This window comes from Ceratotherium simum, chromosome 35 (genome assembly GCF_057802395.1).
Source record: "Ceratotherium simum simum isolate JZ-2026a chromosome 35, ASM5780239v1, whole genome shotgun sequence".
Lineage (NCBI taxonomy): Eukaryota > Metazoa > Chordata > Mammalia > Perissodactyla > Rhinocerotidae > Ceratotherium > Ceratotherium simum.
The window spans coordinates 5819349-5843683 of record NC_141934.1 but is presented as its reverse complement, the minus strand read 5'-3'; the positions used below and the strand labels follow the sequence as shown (position 1 = coordinate 5843683).

Sequence of the window (24335 nt, the reverse complement as noted above, 5' to 3'; positions counted from 1 at the left end):
AGACGTGCAACAAGGCTGCAAAAAGGAAAGAAGTAGATTTGCATTTCTTCAGAGAATAAGAGAGACCCTGAGGCACATCCCCAGCTGTGGGCTTAGAGGCAGAGCTCTGGGGCGTCTCCACCATGGCCTGGACCCCGCTCCTGCTCCCCCTCCTCACTCTCTGCACAGGTGCTGCCCCTCAGGTCTCAGCCCCCAAAGAAACCAGGGAGCAGCCTGGCCTTGACCTTCAGCTCTGCAGAGGGGAGGCTCCAGGGTGCGTGCCCTCTGGGAATGAGACCCTCATCCTCACACTCACCTCTCTTCTCCTCTCTTGCAGGATCTGTGGCCTCTTCTGAGCTGACTCAGCCACCTATGGTGTCTGTGGCCTGAGGAAAGACAGCCACCATCACCTGCCAGGGAGGCAGCTTAGGAAGCTATTATGCTGGCTGGTACCAGCAGAAGACAGGGCTGGCCCCTGTATTGGTTGTCTATGGTAATAACAAGCGGCCCTCAGAGACCCCTGACCAATTCTCCAGCTCCCAATCAGGGAACATGGCCACCCTGACCATCACTGGGGCCCAAGCTGAGGTTGAGGCTGACTATTACTGTCAGTCAGGAGGTGCTTTTGGTGATGAAGCTACAGTGACCTAGGCTGATGGGGAAGGGAGACACAAACCACTTCCCCATCTGTGTCACACTGTCCTCCAGCCCCAGGAGGACTGTCGATAAAGCCATGAGCAGGCCTGGCCCAGGTCACCAGATCTGAGATCCCAAGGCTTCCCTCTCCACCCAGCCCTCCAGGCAGGCTCTGCAGAGGATGGGTCAGCACAGGACACAAAACAGTTATCATAACCATATTTCATTTGTTATTGTGGATAAAGTAAAGGTTGAACATATCATAAGCATATATGGAAGACATTTTAAAAAGACCAAATTGAACTTCTGGAGATAAAGACTACATGATCTGAGATTTAAAAGCACACTGGCTGAGTTTGACAGCAGATGAGATGTGGCAAAGAAGAGACTACTTTAGTGAACTTCATATCATGGTAACAGAAACTATTCAAAATGAAACAAAGAAAGAAAAAGCCTGAAGAAATTGTTGAGTTGCAGGACAACTTCACACAGCCTAAATACTGTGTAATTGAACTGAGGGAGAGAAGAAGGGAAGTTGGAGGTGAATAGAAAAAATATTTGACGAAATAGGAACGAAAAATTTTCCAAATTTGATGAAATCTGTGAACCAATATATCCAAGAAACTCAATAAAAGTAGGGCACAGTAGGTATGAGAAACAACACCAACATTCATCAGAATGGAATTGGTACAAACAGTGATTAAGACACACTCTTAAATGCAGCCAGAGAGAAAAAGACATGTTACATACAGAGGAACTAGCAACATGTGAGAGCAGGTTTCTCATCAGAAGCCATGTGAGCAAGAAGACAGCAGAGTGATGTATTTAAAATACTAAAAGAAAAAAAAAAAAACATCAACCTTGAGTTCTTTACCCAGTGAAAATATTGTTCAAATAGGAAGGCAAAATAAAACTTTTTCAGACATGAAAATCTTACAGAATTGATCACCAGCAGATCCTCACTAGAAGAAATAGCACAGGACACACGTCAGATTGAAGGAAATGATGATAGATAGAAGTGTGAATCCACGCAAAGTAATAAAAAGCATCAGATATGGTAACTACCTGTATAAATATAGAAATGTTTTGATCTGTTAATGTCTATGCAAGATACTCATTTGTTTAAAGCAAAAATAATAACAGTATGTTGAGATACATAATGAATGTAAAATACAATGTATGACAATGATATCACAGATGCTGGGGGGAAAGAAGAAAATGGTGTGATGTTCTTATACTACTTGTGAGTTGATAGCATATTGATGGAAGGTAGACTTTGGTAAGTGAATCATTTAAGTTTAAAACCATTTAAAATAAACCATTTAAACAACAGAGTTATAGATAATAAAATGTATTAGTTATGCTTCTCCAGAAAATACAGAACAAAAGAATATATATTTCATATATATGTATATGTATAAAATGCTCACATATACACATACACATATATGATATAGATTTAATACATATATTCTGTTTGTAAGTCATATATATGTATATATCTAGAGAGAGACAGAGAGATTTATTTTAAGTAATGAATCTTGCAACTGTGGGGCTGCCAAGTCTGAAACTGCAGGCAGACCACAAGGCTAGATAGTCAAGTAAAAGTTGATGTTTCAGTCTTTAGTCCAAATTTAGTTTGAATGACTGAACATGTTAAGAGGAGACAGAGAAGAAAGTAAAAAGATCCAAATCAAACTTTTGGAGATGAAAACTATAATGTCTCAGATTAAAATACAAGGGATGATATAAACAGCAGATATGATACTGCAGAAGACATGAGGGAACTTGAGGATACAGTAATAGAAACTGCAAAATGAAGGCCAGAAAAAAGACTTTACAAAACTATCAGAGAATCACTGAGTTATAGGACAACTTTAAGCAACATAATATACATGTAACTGGAATCCGCAAAGGAGGGAAGGAGGGGTGGGGAGGATAGAAAAAATATTTGAAGAAATAATGGACAAAAATACCATAAATTTGATAAAAACTCTAGGCCACAAGATCCCAAAAGCTCAACAAACTCCAGGAACATAAAACAATAAAAAAAAAAACATAAAGAACCAATACCAGTAAGTATCAAATTGTTTAAGATAGTGAAAAAGAGACAGTGTTAAAAGTAGCCAAAGAGAAAAGACACACTACACTTGGGGGAAGGAAGATAAGGATTCTAGCAGATCTCTCAGAAAAAATGCAAGTGAGACAACAGTGGATAAACATTTAAAAACCTGAAATAAGAAAAAGAATTTTTTTTCTTTCAGATTTGTCCTGAGCTAACATCTATTGCCAATCTTCCTTTCTTTTTTTCCCTCCCCAGAGCTCCAATATGTGGTTGTATATTCCAGTTGTAAGTCCTTCTAGTTCTTCTGTGTGAGCTGCCACCACAGCATGGCTACTGACAGACAAGTGGTGTGGTTGTGTGACTAGGAACCAAACCTGGGCCGCAAAAGCAGTGAGAGCACTGAACTTTAACCACTAGGCCATCAGGGCTGGCTCAAGAAAAAGGAAATTTTTACAGAGGGAAAATCTTTCAAAAATTAAGGCTAGGGGCTGGCCCTGTGGCTTAGTGGTTAAGTGCACGCGCTCCACTACTGGCGGCCCCAGTTCGGATCCCGGGCGCGCACCAACGCACTGCTTCTCCTGCCATGCTGAGGCCACGTCCCACATACAGTAACTAGCAGGATGTGCAACTATGACATACAACTATCTACTAGGGCTTTGGGGCAAAAAAAGGAGGAGGATTGGCAATAGATGTTAGCTCACAGCCGGTCTTCCTCAGCAAAAAGAGGAGGATTAGCATGGATGTTAGCTCAGGGCTTATCTTCCTCACACACACACACACAAAAATTAAGGCTAATTCATTTTTTTCAGACAAACAAAAACTGACAAAATGGATTATCAGCAGATCCATGATAGAAGAAATAACAACAGACACCCTTCAGGCAGAAGGAATATTATACCAGAAAAAATCTGTGTCTACAAAAATGAATGAAAGATTCAGAGATGCTAAGCACAGAGATAATTATTAAGATTTTTTTATTATTTAAATCTATTAAAAAGAAAATACCCTGTCTAAAGCAAAATATACTAACTACATGTTTGAATTTTTAATGTAGGTAAAAGTAATCCATAGGACAATGACAGCAAAATGCTGAGAGGGAAGAGATAAAATGATGTTATAAGGTTCTTATACTGTATGTGAGGAGGCACAATCACCTGAATGCAGATTCTAACAAGTTACAGACACAAGAAGGCAAGGAGTTACAGCTCATAAGAAAGCTCTGGTTTCTCCCCTCAATACCCATGAGCACTTCAAAATGCCCCAGCTAGATCTGATTGTTCCTTGCGTTTTATAGAATGAAACAACCTGACACACTAGGCACTCTGGGTTCTGAAAGAGAGTTGGAGAGTTAGATCCATCCTGAAGGTGAATCCAGTGAGAGGTGCAGTGATTGTCTCATTCTACAAAGTGAGCCAGTTGATACACAACTGTGCATGTGAGCTACAAAGTGGATGTTGCTTCACTACTACCCCCCAAATCTTGCACAAGAATCTCTCCTTAAACCAACACTAACCAGGGATAGAGACAGAAAATAATTCTGTGAAATACAGTTCAGCCTGTCAAAGTTGACAGTTAATAACAGTCCAGCCCTTGTCCATGTGAAGTCTTCTCACCTCTCCATAATCCACACAAACTCCAAATAAACATAAGAGTAGCCATGCTTCCACCTAATGTGATAAAACTATCTTGCAAGCAATCAAAAACGTGCTCGCTCTTTCCCCACAAGAGGATGGAGAATAATATTTTGTCTTCTAGGGATATTTATTTTTATCCCAGCTGATTCATATTACCCCTTTGATTTCCTCTACCTTAAATACTGAGATATAAAGTTAACTACTGCTGACATTTCTTATGTTAGATGATAGTAGGATGAGAAAGGGGAAGAAAACAATAATATATGATTCATGTCATATCCAAACATATACATATCAAAATAAAGAAGAAATACTTGCTCCTTCTGTAGTCCACATTTCTGAAACTAGCCCTGTGGTCAGAGCCGGTGTCTATAATGACATTCCTCACTCTCCATTCCATTTTCCCATTGCTCTCAGGAAATCTCTTAGCTAGCCCTGATCCCGTCAGGTATGATGACAGAAACCTTCATTATGGAAGGTTTTGGCTGAGTTGGACTATGACAACTTTATGAGGTAATCACAGACCCAGGGAGTACTAGAGGATATCCTGCATTCCGTACATACTCCTGCTTATCCCAGTTGTGTAGAGCAACCCATTCCCCCTTGATAGTCAACAACAACCATCCCAACCAAGACCCCCTACTTTACCTGATGATTCACTGTCAGGAGGAGGCAAAAGAGGCCATGGAGCAGTCTCAACCACCAATTCAATGCAACCCAGCAGAGTGTAAATTCTCAGAGATGACAAGCAAACACTTTGCTGGTGGCTCACTAGGGATAATAATGAGTAGTGCCCCTCCCATTTCCACACCATGATTCCTAGACCCATGAATCCTGGCTACGAAAAAGGCAACATTGTATATGAGATGCTGACTTAGAGCATGTACATCATCCTGGAGGACATTGCCTCAGCCCTGTAAGGAACTGTCACTTACCTGAACTGTTACTGAATATCCAAAGGCCCTTCCACCATTCTATCAGGCCAGGTGCTTCAGAATGAAGGGGAAGATTATAAGACCAGTCAATTCCTAGACCATGGGTCCATTGCTGCTCTCCATTTACTCTGAAATGAGTTCTTTGGTTAGAAGCCTCCATGTGGAATTCTGTAACAGTGGGTGAGGATTTTGTTAGTCCATGGATAATAACTTTGTTAGAAGCATGGCAGGCAAGGAAGGCAAATCTCTATCTAGAGTAAATATTCATTTCAGTAGGAACAAAGAGGAGTCCCTTCCATGATGGAACTGGTCTGATGCAACGAGTCACCAGCTACCTGGCTGATGACCTCTAGAAATGGCATCGTCTATGGAAATTCAGTGTTGGTCTCTGCTGTTGGTGCATGGAGCACTCAGCAGTGGCTATAGCCAGGTCAGCCTTAGTGAGTGGAAATCATTATTGATGATCCCATGCATAATCTCCATCCCTGCCACCATGGCCACTTTGTCCACAAGTCTGTTGGGCAGTGATAGGAGTGGCTGGGGAAGGAAGCTGACTGGTACCCCCAGAACTGTCGTCAAATCCACCAAGTCATTGAGATCATTTCCTTATGAGGTCACCCTTTTGTGAGCATTTATATAGGATTCTAGTATCCTCATGATCTGTGCCTATTTGGAGATGTCCTTTTTTATATCTCTTCCTCAGACTTCTTTGTCACCAATTTTACGACTGTGTTCCTTCCAATTCCATGACCATCAACTGAACTATTTGTCACAGCCCATGAATTAGTATAGAGGCATGTCTCAGCTATATCTATGACCAGGCATAAGGAGCCAGGTGCATACTGCTCAAATAGATGCTACCAGGAGGATTTTTCTTCACCACTGTCTTTTTATGTCTCAAAGAACACGACCAAGAAAGTGAAAAGACAACCCACAGAATGAAAGATAATACTTGCAAATCATATATTTGATCAGGGACTTGTAACTAGAATATAGACAAGAGTTACAATTAAATAATAAAAAGCCAAGGTTCTACATAGACCTTTCTCCAAAAAGATATACCAATGACCAATAAGCTGAGGAAAAGTGCTCATCATTATCAGTCATCAAGGAAATGCAAATCAAAACCAAAATTAGATACTACTTCATCCCACTAGGCTAGAATCAAAAAGTCACGGAACGAGTTTCGGTGATGATGTGGAAAAATCAAATCTTCATACTATCGAAATGTAAGATGGCAGAGCCAATATGGAAAACAATCTGGAAACTGCTCAAATGATTAAACATAACGATACCATATGACCCAACAATTCTACTCCTAGGACATACCCAAGAAAAATGAAAGCACATGTCCTTATAGATCTTGTAGATGAGTGTTTACAGCAGCATTATTCCTAACAGTCAAAAGTGAGAAACAACCTAAATGTCCATCAATGGATGAATAGATAAACAAAACATGGTATACCCATAAAATAGAATATTATTCAGCCATGAAATTGAATGAAATACTGATATGTGCTAAAACATGGATGAACATTGAAACATTATGCAAAGTGAAATAATCCAGTCACAGAAGTCCACATATTATATGATTCCATTCATGTAAAATTCCAGAATGGAGAAATCTATAGAGGCAGAGAAATCTATAGTGGTTAAGGTCTGGGGTTTAGGGGAAACAGGAGGAGAGGGGAGTAATAGCCAGGATACTGGCTTTCCTCTTGAAATGATGAAATGCTGTGAAATGGACTATGGTGATGGTAGCACATCTCTGTGAATACACTAAAAAACATAGCATTGTACACTCTTAATGGGTGCGTTGCATGGTATTTGAGTTATATCTTAATAAAGGTGAGGTAATTTTAAAAGGAAGTGTGCACTGATCTCTGTTCCAACCCATAATTTAACATTGTGCAGCTAAAAACAACTTGCTCACTAGAGAGGTAAAATCCATTTTTTATTTTTAATTTCAAAAATAACACTTCTTATGCAAATATTGGTCTATAAAGGAGATCAAGGATCCACCACCTGTGCGTGATCCTATGTGACTGCCAAGGCTACACTGAGCCTGATCATGCGGCTCCGTGAGAAAGTATCTCTTCAGAGCTCTGAACATAGTTGTTATCACAGGCTGCATTTGTTCCCACGGCAATGACTTATGGTTTTAGGAATTTGAGTTAGGTCACTTGGATAACATACAAATGTCAAATGAGGAAGTTTTTCAAAAGAAAAACCAGAAACTTTCTCTATGCACCATCCAGACTTGTGTGAGAGCTGAAGTCTAATGTGCATGGATTGGGACCACACGGGAAAATAAATCATTCAGTGCTCAAAATAGCATTGACCATCATCATTAATACACATACAATTTACTTGTCAGCTATTAGAACATGAGCTGTCAATAGACAATTTTATTCACCTTATCCCTAGGACCTAAGGAATAATTCAAGGATTCTTCCAGGGTAAAGATCGTGAAAAGGCAGCTGTGCTTGTTTCTTTTTTTTTCCCTTTTTTTTTTTTTGTGAGGAAGGTCAGCCCTGAGCTAACACCCATGCTAATCCTCCTCTTTTTGCTGAGGAAGACTGGCTATGAGCTAACATCTATTGCCAATCCTCCTCCTTTTTTTCCCCAAAGCCCCAGTAGATAGTTGTATGTCATAGTTACACATCCTTCTAGTTGCTGTAGCTGTGCTTGTTTCTAACCTGGAGTATTTTATCCTGGGGTTTCAGACCAGCATCTTGAGATGCAGCAGCACCCCCCAACGGCAGCTGGGAGAATTGACAGAGATAACCTGTCTCCATCACAGCCCGAAAGTTTTGGCTAAAGATTTTTGCCATTTCCCCTCCGCCATCCCTGCGTGGTTCCACTACATTCAGAAGAGGTTACTATTTCGGGTTTAGGACTTCTTATGTCCTGCTCTTCTCACTCTCCTCCATGGCAGCTTTGGAAACATCCCTCACCCTCTCTCAGCCCCTTCCCTTCTCTGTCAAGTGCACATCCTTCCCTCTGTGTTGGGGAAAGTGGGGAAGGGTCATCCTGCGGGACCCTAGACAGATGGCCCAGGACCAGAGGCACAGGCAGCACCATAAATCCCCCGCATGGCTGCATGGTGGGTAAGGGGGGAGAAAAGGGATTAATAACCACTCCCCTGAGTGGCCTCAGCCTCCAGGTAACATAAGGAGGGCCAGGGGGCTAGTCTGAAACCACCTGTGTCAGACCTGTCCCTGCCCCAGCAGCATCTTCCTGGAGGCACCACGTGTGGTGAACTGCTGCAAAATAATCTGAATAATTAACCTGGTTTATTAAGAGGAAATTCCCCCCTCACCACATCTGACAACACATTGATCTGCCCCCAAAATTCTTCTTATGAGAAAGTGTAACATTGGAACTGAACTGGTTTTGAATCACAGACACCGTAGGTTCTCACTGTTCTTTCAGATCCTCAGACAAACCAGACTCCTCCTCACAGGACACTGACTCTGCTCTCCCCAAGCACAGTTCCTATCACTTGTTCCATGTTCACATCCTGACAGCTGCTCTAAAGTTACCTCTGCAGAGAGCTCTCCTCCAGCCTCTCAACATACAGCACCTGCCTGTCATTTTTTGTCTGGTCTCTGTATTAATTGTCTGCATATCACCAACCTCTGTATGGTTCTTTCCCTATCATTATTTTTATTAATTAATTTATTGGTGTTAATTATTTCCTCAATTGGTCAGGAATTTATTTTTAATGCAAGAACACACGTGACAATCAGAGGCATGAACAGATAGAAGACTTTTTTCTTCTGCATAATAAATCTGGAGTTAGATGGTTGTTCTCTAGATACTCAACAACTCCATGAGTCCCAGATCTTGTTGACTTAAGATTCAGGATGGCTGCCACAGCTCCAGATATCACACCTGTATTCAACAGGAAAGGTACTGCATAAATCCAGTCTGACTTTTCCTTCACAAGAGCAAAGGTTTCTTGAAAGAACTCCATCCAACTGACACTTACATCCCTTGGGCCAGAGCTGGGTCATGTGGTCAATACAGGCTGCCAAGGACATAAGGCTTTTCAATAAATATAGGGACAGTGCACAGTTAGAAATTGGTGAGGACAGCCTGCAGTGACTGCAAATCCAGTGTGTCTACTACTTTGCCCCACCCACCAGATGGAAACTCCATTCAGTCAGGGTTTGGGTCTTGTTCATGCTGAATTCCAGGATGGCATGTGCCAGACAAAGTGGCTCTGAATAAACATTTGCTGGTGGACGTTCTCCTGTCTCTGTCTTTGGTGCAGTAGCCACCACAGCCCCACATCAGCTCTGTACTCACAGTCAGCACCAATCAGAGTCATCCCCTGAGTCCTGTGTCCCCACTGCCAAGCCCAGGACCACCAGAATGACAACCCATGACCTTGTAGGTATGTGCAGGATGCCTCAGGTGGGCCCTGCTTCCTCCTCCTCCAAATGGGCATCTTCCTGTTTTCCTGGGTGATCTGAGCCCCTCCTGTCTGGTCTAAGGCAGGCCAGGGCCACGTAGAAAAGAGTACTTCCTCTCCTGGGGCCAAAATTGCATGGATCTGGGAATCATGATCTGAGTAGAAGGTTCTGAATCTGCACCTGGACAGAGGACGCCCCTGCGCCCCCAGCAGCTTGTGTGAATCAGGCAGCTGTACCTAGCTAAGCCTGCAGTGTCACCTGTAGAGTGGGGATGAGCAAGGTCACTGCACCGGGGCCTGGAGGCTCAAAAGAGAGCTCCTGAGTGAAGCTTCTGAAGGTGGAGCTAGAACTAGATGAACATGTGAACTTCACCACAAAACAATTATGGACATGACACTCCAGAGTCCTGGATGATATTAACCACCTCCCTCCTGAGCCGACATGGAAAAGAGGGAGGACCTGGGGGCCCAGATAACCCAGCATCAGCACTGTGACTCTGACTAATTTCATGACAGGACCACGGACTATTCAGTGCACAGGCCTTCAGGTTCCTGGAAAATGCAGACAAGACTCCACCTCTGAGCTCTGATGTGACCAGGCCAGAGAGTCCAGGACACAGTCTGAGGTGGAGATGTCACCCCAGACCAAGGGACTAGCATGTGGAGGAGAATTCCTGGGCTGAGGGTGGGTCTGCAGGGGCCTCTCCTTTTTCTGTGTCCCTTGGGACTGAGCCCTTCTCTGAAAGCACAAAGCTCCTCAAAAAACCCCCTTGAGCCCTGGCTGATTTGCATAACCAGCAGCTTTCTCCAGAAAGGGATAAGAGAGGCCTGGGAGGAAACCTGTCCAGCATCTGGCCTTGAGGATCAGAATATGGGCCTGGACCCCTCTCCTCGTTGGCCTCCTCAATCACTGTACAGGTGCTTCTCCCAGGCTCACAACCACCCACAGCCCCAGGGCTCTGAACACCAGAACATGCAGAAATGTAAATTACACTCTTTTATAATTTACATTACAATTATAATGTGTGATATGGACACAGAATGAAAGGATGACTAGGATTCAGGCATCGGTGAGGGGCAGGGTCTTGGAAAGGGTTTCAGTCAGAGAGAAAAACATATAAAAACTAGAAGACAAGAGAGCATGACGTGTGTAGAAAGTAGGAAAGTCCAGATCAACTGAGGTGAATGAGACCAAGGAAACAGCAGGAACCACCTATTTCTGTCTGGACGTCCCTTTGGGACATCACCCCCACACACACGACCCATGTGGCCTGTGAAAATGACTATTCCTAAGCATTTCGCCACATCATTGCAAGGTCTAGAATCTGAATCAAGCTCAGTTGACAAGGGCAGGACAGTTAAGTCCCAAGAGCCAGGAAGGCGTTGGGGAGACAAGCAGGAGGAAGTGCGAGTTTCCATGGTGGCCTAGACCAGAGATCCTGAGACTTCAGTGAGCACACAGTCCCCTGGGGGTCTCCACAAGAGGCAGATACAGCTTCCACAGGTCAGGGTGGGGCCCGGGAATCTGCATGTCTGACAGCTCCCAGGGAAGCCTGTGCTGCTGGTCCTCTGAGGACCACACTTTGACTGGCTTCACTCCTGCTCACCTGGTACTCACAGCTCAGGTGAGAGTCACCACAAGAAGGCACAGTCTGTGGAGAACAGGGGACCTGCTCTCCCTCCAACACAGGGTACATGGGGTCTTGGTCCTGCACTCAGCTCTGTCCACATTTCTCCCTCCCATCAGAGCTGTGAGCCCAGTCTGTCCTGATCAGCCTCCTTAGGCATATGGGGCCCCTGGACAGATGGTCATCATCTGCTGTGCTGAAGCAGAAGTGACATTGGGGGTTATAGTTGTATCTCCAGATGTCAACGCTCCTGCCACAGCTCCACATGACTGAGGGTAGGTCAAGAATAAAATCTTCCAGAGCCCTGTCTCCAAATCTGTCAACACAGCCTCTCTGAACATCTCTTGGCTCCAGCCCAGCCAAGAGAATGATTATTACTATGATTATTATTATTATTGCTGTTCCTATGAAGGCTGGAGGAGGCGGATTTGTTCCCGCTGTTTCTTAGTGAGAAGGAAGTTAGAGCAAATGATCCTGAGCTCGTCCTACCCCATCCTGTTCCCTGTTCTGTTGTCAGCAACCCTGGAGTCCATTGCTTTCTAGGTTCAAGGCTGAAGAAGCGGGGTCCTCTCCTCTCTCCCACTACTTGGCAAAGTGCATCCTTGGGAGCATCAGCTCATTGAAGCCATTTGGGAACAAAGGTTCTGTCCCCGCCTGTGGTCTGTGTGCTCAGACTGGACTTGATCTGCTCAGGAAAGGCAGGTGTAGACGACGTCCTGATGGTCAGAGTCCAGGTTGGGACAGTGCAGGGGGTTCAACTTGAGATCCGGCCTCTGGGTACTGTTGTGCACCCCATCCTAGGTCGGGGGCCTCTCTGTCCAGCTTTTCAGATTCACGGTCTCTTCTCATTACCAGGGAAAGGAGTATGGGGACAGATGACTCTGGCCTGACTTGCCTGTTACTCAAGGAAAGAGATTCCGTGTGGGTCTTCCACCCTGTGTGGTGTCAAGTGTGGTCTGTAACCAGCAGCCATGAAGCCCTAAAGGAGCCATGGGTCCTACCATGAAAGATACCTCGCTCCTCCTCATAAAACCCTTTCTTCAGCCTGTAGTTTATCTCAGTTCTCTGCCCCTCATCAACACTCTGAGGGGTACTAAACCTCACCATGTTAACACAAATTACCCTTCAAGGTTCTGTTTAAACGTCCCATCCACAGGATGTCACCCATGACATAAAGACGAGGTGAAGTGCTTTTCCTGAATGTTCTCACAGGACCCTGTATGTCCCTTTTTGCAGCTCTTAACACATGTACTATCTCATTTATACTTTTGTCACAGTTAGACTTAGTGCTGGGATAGATTGTGCACAGGGCCCAACAAGGTAGGGACTTTGAATATTATAGCCATGATGATGCCTCACATGGGAAACTACAGAATGTTCTTGTGGGACAGGACAAGGATCTGGAATTGTGTGCATTGCTCCCCATCATGACCCCAGAAGGAGCAGGCATGGGGACGGAGGGGTCTTAGGTTACAAGAGAGACTGTGCTGCCTGGGGATTTGAGACAGGCTCCTGGGAGGACAATCCACACTTTAGGGGAGGGAAGCACATGGCAGGAGGCCCCTTCCGAGGTGGTTGTGATCACAGAGACAAAGCAGCTGCAAGGAGCTCATCCCTGCTGCTGAGGCCCTGAGAGCAAACCTCTAGGGGGGACTGAGTTAGTTTGCTAGGGTGGCTGTCACAGAGTGCCACACATTGGTGGCTGACAATAGAGATTTACTGTCTCACAGTTCTGGAGTGAAAAGTCTGAGATCAAAGTGTCAGCAATGTTGGTTTTTTTGTGGGCTGTGAAGGAGAATCTGCTCCATGCCTCTCTTTTCTTCTTCCAGCAATGATTTGCTGGCCATCACTGGTGTTCTTTGCCTGTAGAATCTGCCTCCATCTTCACATGGTGTTCTCCCTTGTGAGTGTCTCCAAATTTCCGCTTATGTAAGGACACCAGTCAAATTAATTGGATTAGGTGCCCACCCTACTCCAGTATGATCTCATCTAAGGATTACGTCTGCAGTGACCCTATTTCCAAATAATGTCTGGTTCATAGGTACTGGGGCTACTACTTCAATATGTAAATTGTAGGGCACAGGGGGAGACAACAAGAACCCTATTTCTTCATTATGGGGGGGCTCAGTGGCAACTGCCTTCCTGAAAGAATCCCAGGACACCAAGCTGATCTGCTTCTCCTCCAACTGCAGGTCCCAGTCCTCCTGAGCCAGCTCAGCTGCGCTGTGGTGTGGCGTCCCTAAGAGCCGGTTAAACTCTCCCTTATGCCTCTGTGGCCTGACCATGAGGGATCAGTGTGAGGTGCCCCTGCTGTCTCTGCCCAGCATCTGTTACGCTCAGTGACAATAGCGCAACACTGAGGCTTGTCAGCCCTCTCCTGCCACCAGGCTCCCAGATGCCCTCTGTGGACGGGTCAGAGGACACACACTGATGTCACTGTATCCAGTTCAGGTTTGTAGGTTCTGCACAAGTAGGTACCACCTCCCAGAATGAGGAGTCACAAGCAGGGCTGACTCTAGTGAGACCACAGTGGTGAAATGTCCCACATCACAGATCTGGACAAGCATGAAGTAGTTCTGCTGGGACATCTGTTGGAGAACCAGGACCACATTTCTGGGCCAAAAGGTCACATGACCAGGACAGGGGGCTGGGAAGATGTACCATCCTGTGACCTGTGCAAAGTACAATGCGTCTGTGGGCTTATGTACATGTGTGTCTGTGCATGTGTGTGTGTGTTCAAGTGTGTTTATGCATGATTGTGTATTTTGGTGTGGTCAGCAAATGTTGCCAATATCAAAAGCCCCGAACCCAAGACTTTCTGTCTCCGTAACTTTCCTCCTTCACTATTCCAGTGTCTTTGCTTTATATTATGTATAAGAATAAGGATTAAGGATATTAATAGGAGGAGGAAACATTCATATGTGCTGAATGTGTATCAAGCATCATCTAAAGCACTACATATTATTAACTTTTTAAATCACAAATCCTCTGTGAACAAGCATTCTCATTATCACCCAATTTACAGATGGGGAAGCTGAGGCCTGGAGGGATGAGCAACCTGCCTGAGGTCAGAACTAGAAAGTGGCCAACCCAGCAGCAAACCCAGGTCTTCTGACCCCAGAGTCCCTGGTCCTCACCACCACCCTGTGGCCTCTCATTGTGCTTTCAAAGCTGAGACTTCGCCTCTCCTTAAGGTGCCAGAAAGTTCTGTCTCCAATTTCGAAAAGAAATGATGGATACTGTTACTTTGCCGTGCAGCCCAGTCCAATAGAAATAAAATTTGAACCACATACACAATTGAAAAATTTCCAGTAGCCACACAAAAAATGAAGAGAAACAAGTGGAATCTTATGAAAAATATTATTTTTCACAACATATTTTTATTTAATTGAATTAGTTGAAATAATATCATTTCAATATAAATTAAATAAAAAAATATCGATATATTTTGCATGAATTTTATACTAAGTCTTTGAAATGCGGTGGGTGTGTCAGAACTACAGCACATGTCTACAGTCCCAGTCTCACTGGGAGTACCCATATTCACGCTCAGCAGCTACGCGTGGCTTGTGGACAGAGCAGGTTAGATGCATGAGGTTTCTTTGTGGTACATATACCTGCAGTTTGCACTCACAGCCACCAGGGGGTGAAGGAGCCCCCCCACCCCCACCCCGGCCCCCATGACCCAGACCTCACAGGGGAGGAATAGCTGCTCCACTTTCCACCAAAACCAGGAATACTGAGGGCACTCAGAAATGAGGGGATTTTTATAACACGTGTCCACACTACTTCAGTTCTCAAAGACAAGATATTAAATACAACTACAATTTTAAAGATGAAAATGAGCCATCAACACACATTTTTATTATTAGTCAGGGTAATAAAGGACAATAGTCTGTGTGAATTTTTTAATAAATAGTGCTGTTTCTCTTTAGGTGTGAAATCATTTCTATAAAGCTCATGACAATTCATAAAGTTATATTTTGTGCATAGGAAGGCTGATCATAAGGAATGTTTTATTAAACTTGGATGACTTGCTATATTACACAGGGAGATATGTTTACCTAATTCACAAGCACAGATCACTTTTATGAAGGTCAGTTCTCCCCAGGATGTACTAACAAGTTCCCTCCATGTTGTAATGAGACCCAGAAGCAAAGGCGTCAGAACTGGCTTGCAGGAGTGGCCAGCAGGGCCCCATGGGGGAGACTCTGAGGGGTGAAGTGTGAGGAGTGGAGGCATCGAGGCGGGAAGGTGGAGAGGATCCGTGTGTAACACGCTCAGAGGGAACAGTGGTGCACGTGTCTGAGGCATGTGGACCTCATCTCATCTTCAATGATCTCTTCAGACCAAACTCTGAGGAGAGAGCACGTGGGTCTCCTGTCTGTGCACATGTATCAGCACAGCACTTCACACGTGATTTCTACGATCAGCGTCTCCAGCATGTTGTCAGTGAATTAGCATCATCACATCCTCAGCAGTACTAGGTTTGAAAACATACATTTGTTTTCAGGATATTAGGTAAAAAATGCATCTTGATAATCACGTTTATAAAAATTAAAAGTTGTCCAATCTCAATGGCGTTGACCATGTTAGAAAAGGAATCCTGATCCTAACTTGTCAGGAGATGAGCCTGACAGGAGGAGTCTGACCAGACCTCTGATTTCCCCAACGTCCCGCTGACACAGGTTCCAGTGTTGTCTGCCAGGGAGGGAGCAGAGGGATGGTCCCCACCTCTCTGCACAGAGAGACACGTGTTTCACTGGGACACACAGATTCCAACTTCATGAAGACCTGAATGCTCCTCAGAACAGACTTAGGGAGGAGGAGCACCTGATCACAGAAGAGAGGGTGGTGACAGGAGGCTCAGGAGGGCTGGGATGAGGGAGGAGGAGGACACGGGGTGTGGTGAGGGGCAGGCAGGTAGGGGCTGACAGGTCAGGCTCTGAGGTGAGTCTCCTGGATTGGATCTTGACTCACTCCTCACTGTCTAGGGGACTTTGGGGAAATCATTTAACCTCACAATGATGGCTCCCTCCGCATCAGACTGGAGGAGAGGGTGACCTTAAGCAGAGGGCTGCTGGGGGATTATTGTGATGTCTGGTTGAGGGGGTGCATGTCAACACTCACCAAGGTTCTGGCCTCTGTTGAAGTCTCAGAAGTAGGCATTGTGTTGAATTAACTGTACATCTAGGATGACATTCATCCTGGCAGCAGCAGGGGGCGCTGTGGGCCCTGGTTTGGGGACCCTAATAAGTCCGAGTCCCCTGGGCTGTGCTCAAGTGCAAAGGTGTGACTGATGCTTCCTTTGCAGACACTTCTATTGGGTAGAATAAAGCCCCCACTCTGAAACCCACAAGTGCCCCTTCTTCTGACCTCAGGAAATTACCAGCAGGAGGTCCTTAGGCTCAGGGCTCAGACAAGAGCTCAGTCAGAGGGAATGCAGAATAGATTTTCATTCAGTGCTCCTCCCTTCTTGAGCTGCAAGAAGAGAGGATAAGGCTGGAATTTGGAGAGGCCAGTCCAGCTGGGCTGCCTCAGGCAAGAGCCCCAGGAAGCGCCCCACCACGGACTGTGTTCCCTTCTACCCCCTTCCCCTCATTTTCTCCACAACTCAGAGCATCCCAGAGCACTCAGGAGTTTCTCTCCCAACATTTCCCTCCAAGTACACTCCCAAGGGGCATCTGTCCAGTTTCAGGGCTTTCAGCATCATTCTGGTATTTTCTGTTTCCATGTCTCTTTGCTCTGACTGTGATGACCCAGCTTGGATCTGCATCTGCCTCCCTGGGAGCCTCGCCCAAGCTCCCCTGCACCCTGAGCAGTGAGAACAGCACCTTCATCATTCACTGTATCAACAGAAACCAGGGAAGGACATTGGGTATGTGGTGAAGGTTAATAGTGATGGAAGCCACAGCAAGGGGGACAGGATCACCGACGACTTCTCACGCTCCAGCTCTGGGTCAAACCTCTACTTATCCATCTCCACCCTTTAGGCTGAGCATGAGGCTGAGTATCACTGTGGTGAGATCCATACAATTGACAGACAGAACGGGTAAGCCACAGTCACACAGACAAAGGGAAGAGCAGCCAAAACCTCCCACTCCCTCTTCCCCACGGAGACTCAGGGTGAGCTGCTCCCTGTCCCTCTCCAGTACCCTGAGACATTTGACTCTTCTCCTTGCAGACCCCATCATCGTTTACCTCCTCTCCTTGACACCACTATAAAGAGGATGATGCAGGTCAAAATTTAGGCCATTGGCCACCTGACATCTGTTTCCTCCACCACAGGCCTGTGAGGACAATGCTGAGAGAGACCAGACCAGGCCAGGCAGGAAAATGACCCTGAGAGAGTGGCTAGACTGAGATGACTGTGTCACAGAGAACCTTCTGTCCCTGTGCTCCTAGCCTGGGGCTCTGCTTGGAGAAATGACACACATCTCAGGGTTCCAGTGGTGACCCTGGAAGTTATTTACAGCTTGTCCTGACTCCGCGTGCACCATGGTGTACAGCAGGACTGGTGTCAGGGTTGAGGGTTCAGCAGGAAGCATTTGGCCCTCAGGGGAGGCAGGAGAGAGAGACCAGAACTCCATGGTGGGTGCTGGGCTGGGGTCCAGTAGGGAGGTGGGGCATGTGTTAGGAGGCCTCAGGCAGGACCAACATGGAGCGTGGCTTCAGCTTCTCCAGCTGTGGTAGATTCTCAGCTTGTGGTGCCAAGGAGGTCTCCACATTTTGCCCACAAGACATTTCCATGGACAGACCAGGACCATGTCCACTGGGACAGCAGCAGGGCATGGGGCACAGGTGACACTGAGTTGGAAATATGGTGACTCCCTGAGTCTCAACCCTGTGGGTGATCCACCTCAAATGCATTCAGGAGGGGGCAAGTTTCCTGGATATTTTGATTTCCTCAAGAGCATTTCTAAAAACTGGACAACAAGTATCTTTCATATACCTCCACATGGTGTAGCCTTCTTGACAAATTAACCCTGATCCCTGGGCCATGACCTGAGCAGGGTCAAGTGGGATTTCAGGGCTGGACCCAAGAAAGCCAGGCTGGTATAACAAGTCTGATCTCTGAGATGGAAAGTCCAAGAGCTGCCTGTGGTCTAGATGACTCTAACGTGGGCAGGAGGGGAGGAGGTGGCTGGTCTCCCAGGGAGGAAGTGGACAGGGGACAGCAGGAGCAGGAGGAGAGATGGACATCAGGGCTCAGTCTTGCACTTACGTGTGTTAGCCTGTGGTTGGCTGAGTCACCAGGGTCACAGGGCCATCCCCCATCCTCCCCACTCCAGTAAAGGGTTGATCTCTACAAGGGTTTGCACTGACTTTGTCCCCAACAAGGCCTCCCGTGGGTCCCTCCAGTGGAAAGTTTCCTCCACTGCTTACAGTATAGGAAAGGGACTTGGGAGGACTGTAGGGAAATAAATCCAAACCCCAGTGTGGACCACTCCACATCCATGTCCACCTGGGCCTTGTGGCACTAACAACTTAGTAGAAGCTCAGCAGTAGCCTCTGATGGACAGACAGAGGGACAAACTGCTAGAAGTGATGACAGTGAATGGAAAAAGGAGGCAGGTAAAGATCATCCCCTAATGTGATTAGATGGTGACCAAGCAGTGAGGCAGCTGCCACCATAAGACCTTGTCACAGGGACCAAGGGCCCATTAGAGGCCATTACTTATAGCCAACGTTACAACAGGGGCAGGGTCTCATCAGAGGCCAGTGTCTGCTCTTGATGTATGATAGTGACAATGTACAGTGTGAATGATGAGTGTCCCTTTCTGGACTGTTTCACACCCGTGCTCTTGGACTCACAGATGCTTGGAGATCCTGAGACCAGGAGTAAAATTTATGTCAAAAGTACTTGTTCATGTGGCCTTAGCAGAGTCTCAAGGATGGACATCATGTCGTGTCATTGTCACAGTTGGGGAATCTCTAAAGACTGATGAGCTATTGACAAATCAGTCCAGGGAGCAGCTGAAACATGTCACAGGACCTGCACGTGGAGACAGGTTGGAACTGATGTGGCTGTGAGTGGACAGGGGAGGCTAGGCATGAAGGCCGGAGTGAGAGTGTTTTGGGGAGAGGTCCTTCCCTTCTGTCTCCTCCTGCATCTCTCACTCAATGTCTTTGTCTGTCTCTGTCTCTCTCTGGATTTCTCCCATTAGTCATGTTCTATTGAATTCTTCCAGTACATCTTTATCTTTGTGCTTCTCTTTATATATACTCTTTTCTCATTGTCATTTCCTGTCCATTTTGTATGTTTGATTGTGTGTGTGTGTGTGTGTGTGTGTGTGTTTATTCCTTAATGGTCATAGTACCAAAACTAATGTCATTGAGTCTGTCACTGTCCTGCGTGTCCTGCATGACAACCAGATTCCTGGCCCCTTGCCTTCAAGATGGAGTCCTCATTCCCCAGAGGCTGGGGTGTCTCCAGGACTTGCTTCTGCTGAAGAGAGCTGGCATAGTGGGCACACTCCCCTCCTGGTGGCAGCCTGCATCTAGTGACCTGTGCCTGTGGTCGGATAGAGGCAGGGCCCCACCGCAGTCAGTAGGATCTGAAGAGCACACCCAGCACCAGAGCCCCATTAGTTCTCCTGTGGGCCTGGCTGTATCTACTTCACAGATCAAGGTCCATGTCTGCCCATGTCCACTCCCTTCATCCCTTCCTGTCCTCGGGTGTGTTCCCTGGTCCATCTAGACTTCCTGCACACTACTGTCTATGTGAGAGTTGGCTCCTGGCAACTTTCACCTGCTTAAACTCATTTTTTCTTTTTCTCTTTTATTAAGTTATAATTCACATACCCTAAAATCTAACACTTTCAGTGAACAGTTCTGTGAGTTTTGATAAATGCCTACAGAGCTGTAAGCACTTCCACAATCATGATGCATAACAGTTCAATAATTGTTCGTGGCTTCCCAGACATCTTGGTAGGCACATGCTCCCTCCACCTCCCACCCCACAACTCCTGATCTGTTGTCTGTCCCTATAATTGAGTCTACGCAAGAATGTCATATAAATGGAATCATGCGTGGTATCCTTTTGGTTCTGGCTTCTTTGACTCAGAATAACGCATTTGAGATGCATCTGTGTTGTTGTATGTTAACAGCTCATTCTATTTTCATCGCTGAGTAGAATTCTTTGCAGGGATGAACCACAGTTTGCTTATCCATGACCCAGTTAAGTAACACTTAGGATGTTTCCATGTAACACTTAGGATGTTTCCATGTTCCACTCTTTGGCAAGTTCAAATAAAACCTTTATGACATTTTTATGTTTTTTTTTTTGTGGACGTTAAGTTTTCGTGTTGCTCGAGTAAACAGCTGGGAATGGAATTTCTGGGTTATATGGTAGATATATGCTGAACATTCACAGAAACTGCAAGACTGTTTTCCAATGTGGATGCTTGATTTTGCGTTTTCATTATCACCAGGTATTTATGAGACCCCCAGTTCTTCCATGTCTTCATTAAAACTAAATTGTCAGGTTTTATTTAAACCATTTTCATATATCTGTAGTGATATCCCATAATGTTTTTAATTCATATTTCCTTAGCAATATGTGATGTTGAGCATCTCTTCAGGTGCTTATTTCTCATTTGTGTATTTTGTTTGGTGAAGAGTTTGATCAAATCTTTGTCCATTTTCAAATCCAGATTCCCCCGGTGACTTGTACTCATCTGTGTTTGTGTCTTTAGATCAATGTGATTTTATCCCATGAGTAGGTTCATGTGTCCACAACCACAATCAGGATACAAAACAGTTCCATCTCCACAGGGATCACTTTTGTTGTCCTTAATAACAACATCCACCTCCTCCCTCCAAGCTGCCCTTCACTGACCCTAACCCCTGGCATCCACTAAGTGGTTCTCCATTTCTAAAATTTTGTCTTTTGAGAGACGATATATAGAAATAAAAAATAGAGTCCTATTGAATGTAGCATTTTGGGATTGGCATTTTTCGTTCTGCATAATCCACTGTACATTCGTCAACACTGTTGTGTGCATTAAGAGGTCATTCCTTTTCATTGCTGAGTAGTATTCCAATGTCCCATTGTACCAAAGTCTGTTTATCAATCCACCCATTGAAGGACATGTGGATTATTCTTACTTTTAGGGTGTTATGAATAAGGGTGTATGAACATTTGTGTATAGGGTTTCTCTGAGCATGTTTTCATTTTATGAAATAAATCCCCAAGAGAACAATTGCTGGGTTCCAGGGTAACCACAAGTTTATTTTCTTAGGAAGCTGTCATGCTCTTTTCCAGAGATGCTGCACTATTTCACGTTCCTGTCAGCCAAGCATGAGTGATCCAGTTTCTCCACATCCTTGCCAGCATTTAGAGATGTCACTGTTTTTATTGCAGCCATTCCGTTAGGTATGTAGGGATGTCTCCTTGTTGTTTTCATGTGCATTTCCCTCAAGGCTAGTGAGAACATCTTTTCAAGTGCTCTTTGTCATGCCCTTTGCCATCTCTATATCCTCTTCCATGAAATGTTTGTTCTTGCTCATTACCCATTTTCTGAATGGAGTTTATTTTCTCTGTTTACTTTTCAGAGTGCTTTATATGCTCTATACAGTAGTCCTTCATTGGATATGTGGTTTGGAAATATTCTTTCTATATTATTGCTTTTTTCACCCTCTTTAGAAAGTTTTACAAAGGAAAATACATAATTTTCATGAGGTTGAATGTATTGATCATTCTTTTACAAATCATGAATCTGGCATCTTCAAAGAATTCTTCCTAGCCTTAGATACCAAAAATTTCTACTAAAACATAAAAAAGGATTTCCTGAGAGGTGCATGAGCAATTCCTCTCTACCTGATCATGAATTCCGGCGTCTCATACAACAGCATGACCACTGTCTCTACAAGCTCCTGCTTCAAGCACTGCCCCACCCACCACCATGGATGACCCATCACTAGACAGCATGACTGAGGGGTTACCCCCAAGCCCAGAGAGGAAGCCCAGGGCACAGACTGAGGAGTGTGTGCATGTGCTGGGGACAGGAGACAGCACTTTCTCACTCAACACCAGAGAGAGGCTCTGAGTACACAGGTATAGGCAGTGAGGACATGACCCACTTTCACAGCCTCCTTTAACCTAAGCTCTTTTCTGTTCAGCAGGGAGACACTCACAAGGCCACAAAAGGAAGGAAGCAGATTTGCATTTCTTCAGAGAATAAGAGAGGCCCTGAGGCACATCCCCAGCAGTGGGCTCAGAGGCAGAGCTCTGGGGCATCTCCACCATGGCCTGGACCCCGCTCCTGCTCCCCCTCCTCACTCTCTGCACAGGTGCTACCCCTTGGGGCTCAGCCCCCAAAGAAACCAGAAAGCAGCCTGACCCTGACCTTCAGCTCTGCAGAGGGGAGGCTCCAGGGTGTGTGCCCTCTGGGAATGAGACCCTCACCCTCACACTCACCTCTCCTCTCCTCTCTTGCAGGTTCTGTGGAGTCTTCTGAGTTGACTCAGCCACCTACAGCGTCTGTGGTCTTGGGACAGACAGCCACCATAACTTGCCAGGGAGATGACATAGAAAGCAATTATGTTCACTGGTACCAGCAGAAGCCCGGCCAGGCCCCTGTGCTGGTCATCTATGGTAGTAACAACAGGCCTTCAGGGATTCCTGAACGATTCTCTGGCTCCAACTCAGGAGACACAGCCACGCTGACCATCAGTGCGGCCCAGGATGAGGACGAGGCTGACTATTACTGTCAGTCAGTACATATTTTAGGTAGTGAAGCTCACAGTGACATAGGCTGATGGGGAAGTGAGACACAAACTCCTTCCCCATCTGTGTCACACTCCCCTCCAGCCCCAGGAGGACTGTAGACAAAGCTATGAGCAGGTCTAGCCCAGGTCTCCAGATCTGAGATCCCTAGGCTGCCCTCTCCACCCAGCCCTCCAGGCAGGCTCTGCAGAGGATGGGTCAGCACAGGACACAAAACAGTTATCATAACCATATTTCATTTGTTATTGTGGATAAAGTAAAGGTTGAACATATCATAAGCATATATGGAAGACATTTTAAAAAGACCAGATTGAACTTCTGGAGCTAAAATTTACATAACCTGAGATTTTAAAAATACACTGGATGAGTTTGACAGCAAATGAGATGTGGCAAAAGAAGACATTAGATTAGTGAGCTTGATATCATGGTAATAGAAACTATTCAAAATGAAACAAAGAAAGAAAAATCCTGAAGAAATGGTTGAGTTGCAGGACAACTACACGCAGCCTAAATACTGTGTAATCGGAAGAACTGAGGGAGAGAAGAAGGGAAGTGGGGTGAATAGAAAAAATATTTGTGGAAATAAGATCCAAATATGTTCCAAATTTGATGAAATCTATAAACCAATATATCCAAGAAGGTCAGTAAAGTTTTCTCACAGGAGACATGAGTAACAATACCAACATTCATCAGAATGTAATTGGTACAAACAGTGATGAAGACAGACTCTTAAATGCAGCCAAAGAGAAAAACATGTTAAAAACAGAGGACAAGCAACCTGTGATAGCAGGTTTCTCAGTAGAAGCGGTGTGAGCAAGAAGACAGTGGAGCAATATCTTTAAAATACTAAAAGAGAAAAAAACCTGTCCACCTTGAATTCTTTACTCCTTGAAAATATTTTTAAAATATGAAGGCACAATAAAACTTTTTCAGACATGAAAGTCACAGAATTGATCACCAGCAGATCCTCACTACAAGAAATAATACAGGACACCCTTCAGATCAAAGAAAATTATGATAGATAGAAATGTGAATCCACACAAAGAAATAAAAAGTATCAGATATGGTAATTACGTGTATAAATATAGAAATGTTTTTATCTGTTTATGTCTATACAAGATACTCATTTGTTTAAAGCAAAAATAATAAGAGTATGTAGAGATTTATAATAAATAGAAAATAAGTGACAATGATGCAACAAATGCTGATGGACAAAAATAGCATGTTATGATGTTCTTATACTGTATGTGAAATGGTCTCATATCACTGGAAGGTAGGCTTTGATAAGTGAATCATTTACATTTAAA

The 24335-nt window shown here is 45.0% G+C and overlaps 1 pseudogene; it reads left to right on the top strand.

Moving 5' to 3' along the window:
- Window positions 1-531: 531 nt before the first annotated feature.
- Window positions 532-23060, top strand: LOC106800163 (immunoglobulin lambda variable 3-19 pseudogene; annotated as a pseudogene).
- Window positions 23061-24335: the final 1275 nt, after the last annotated feature.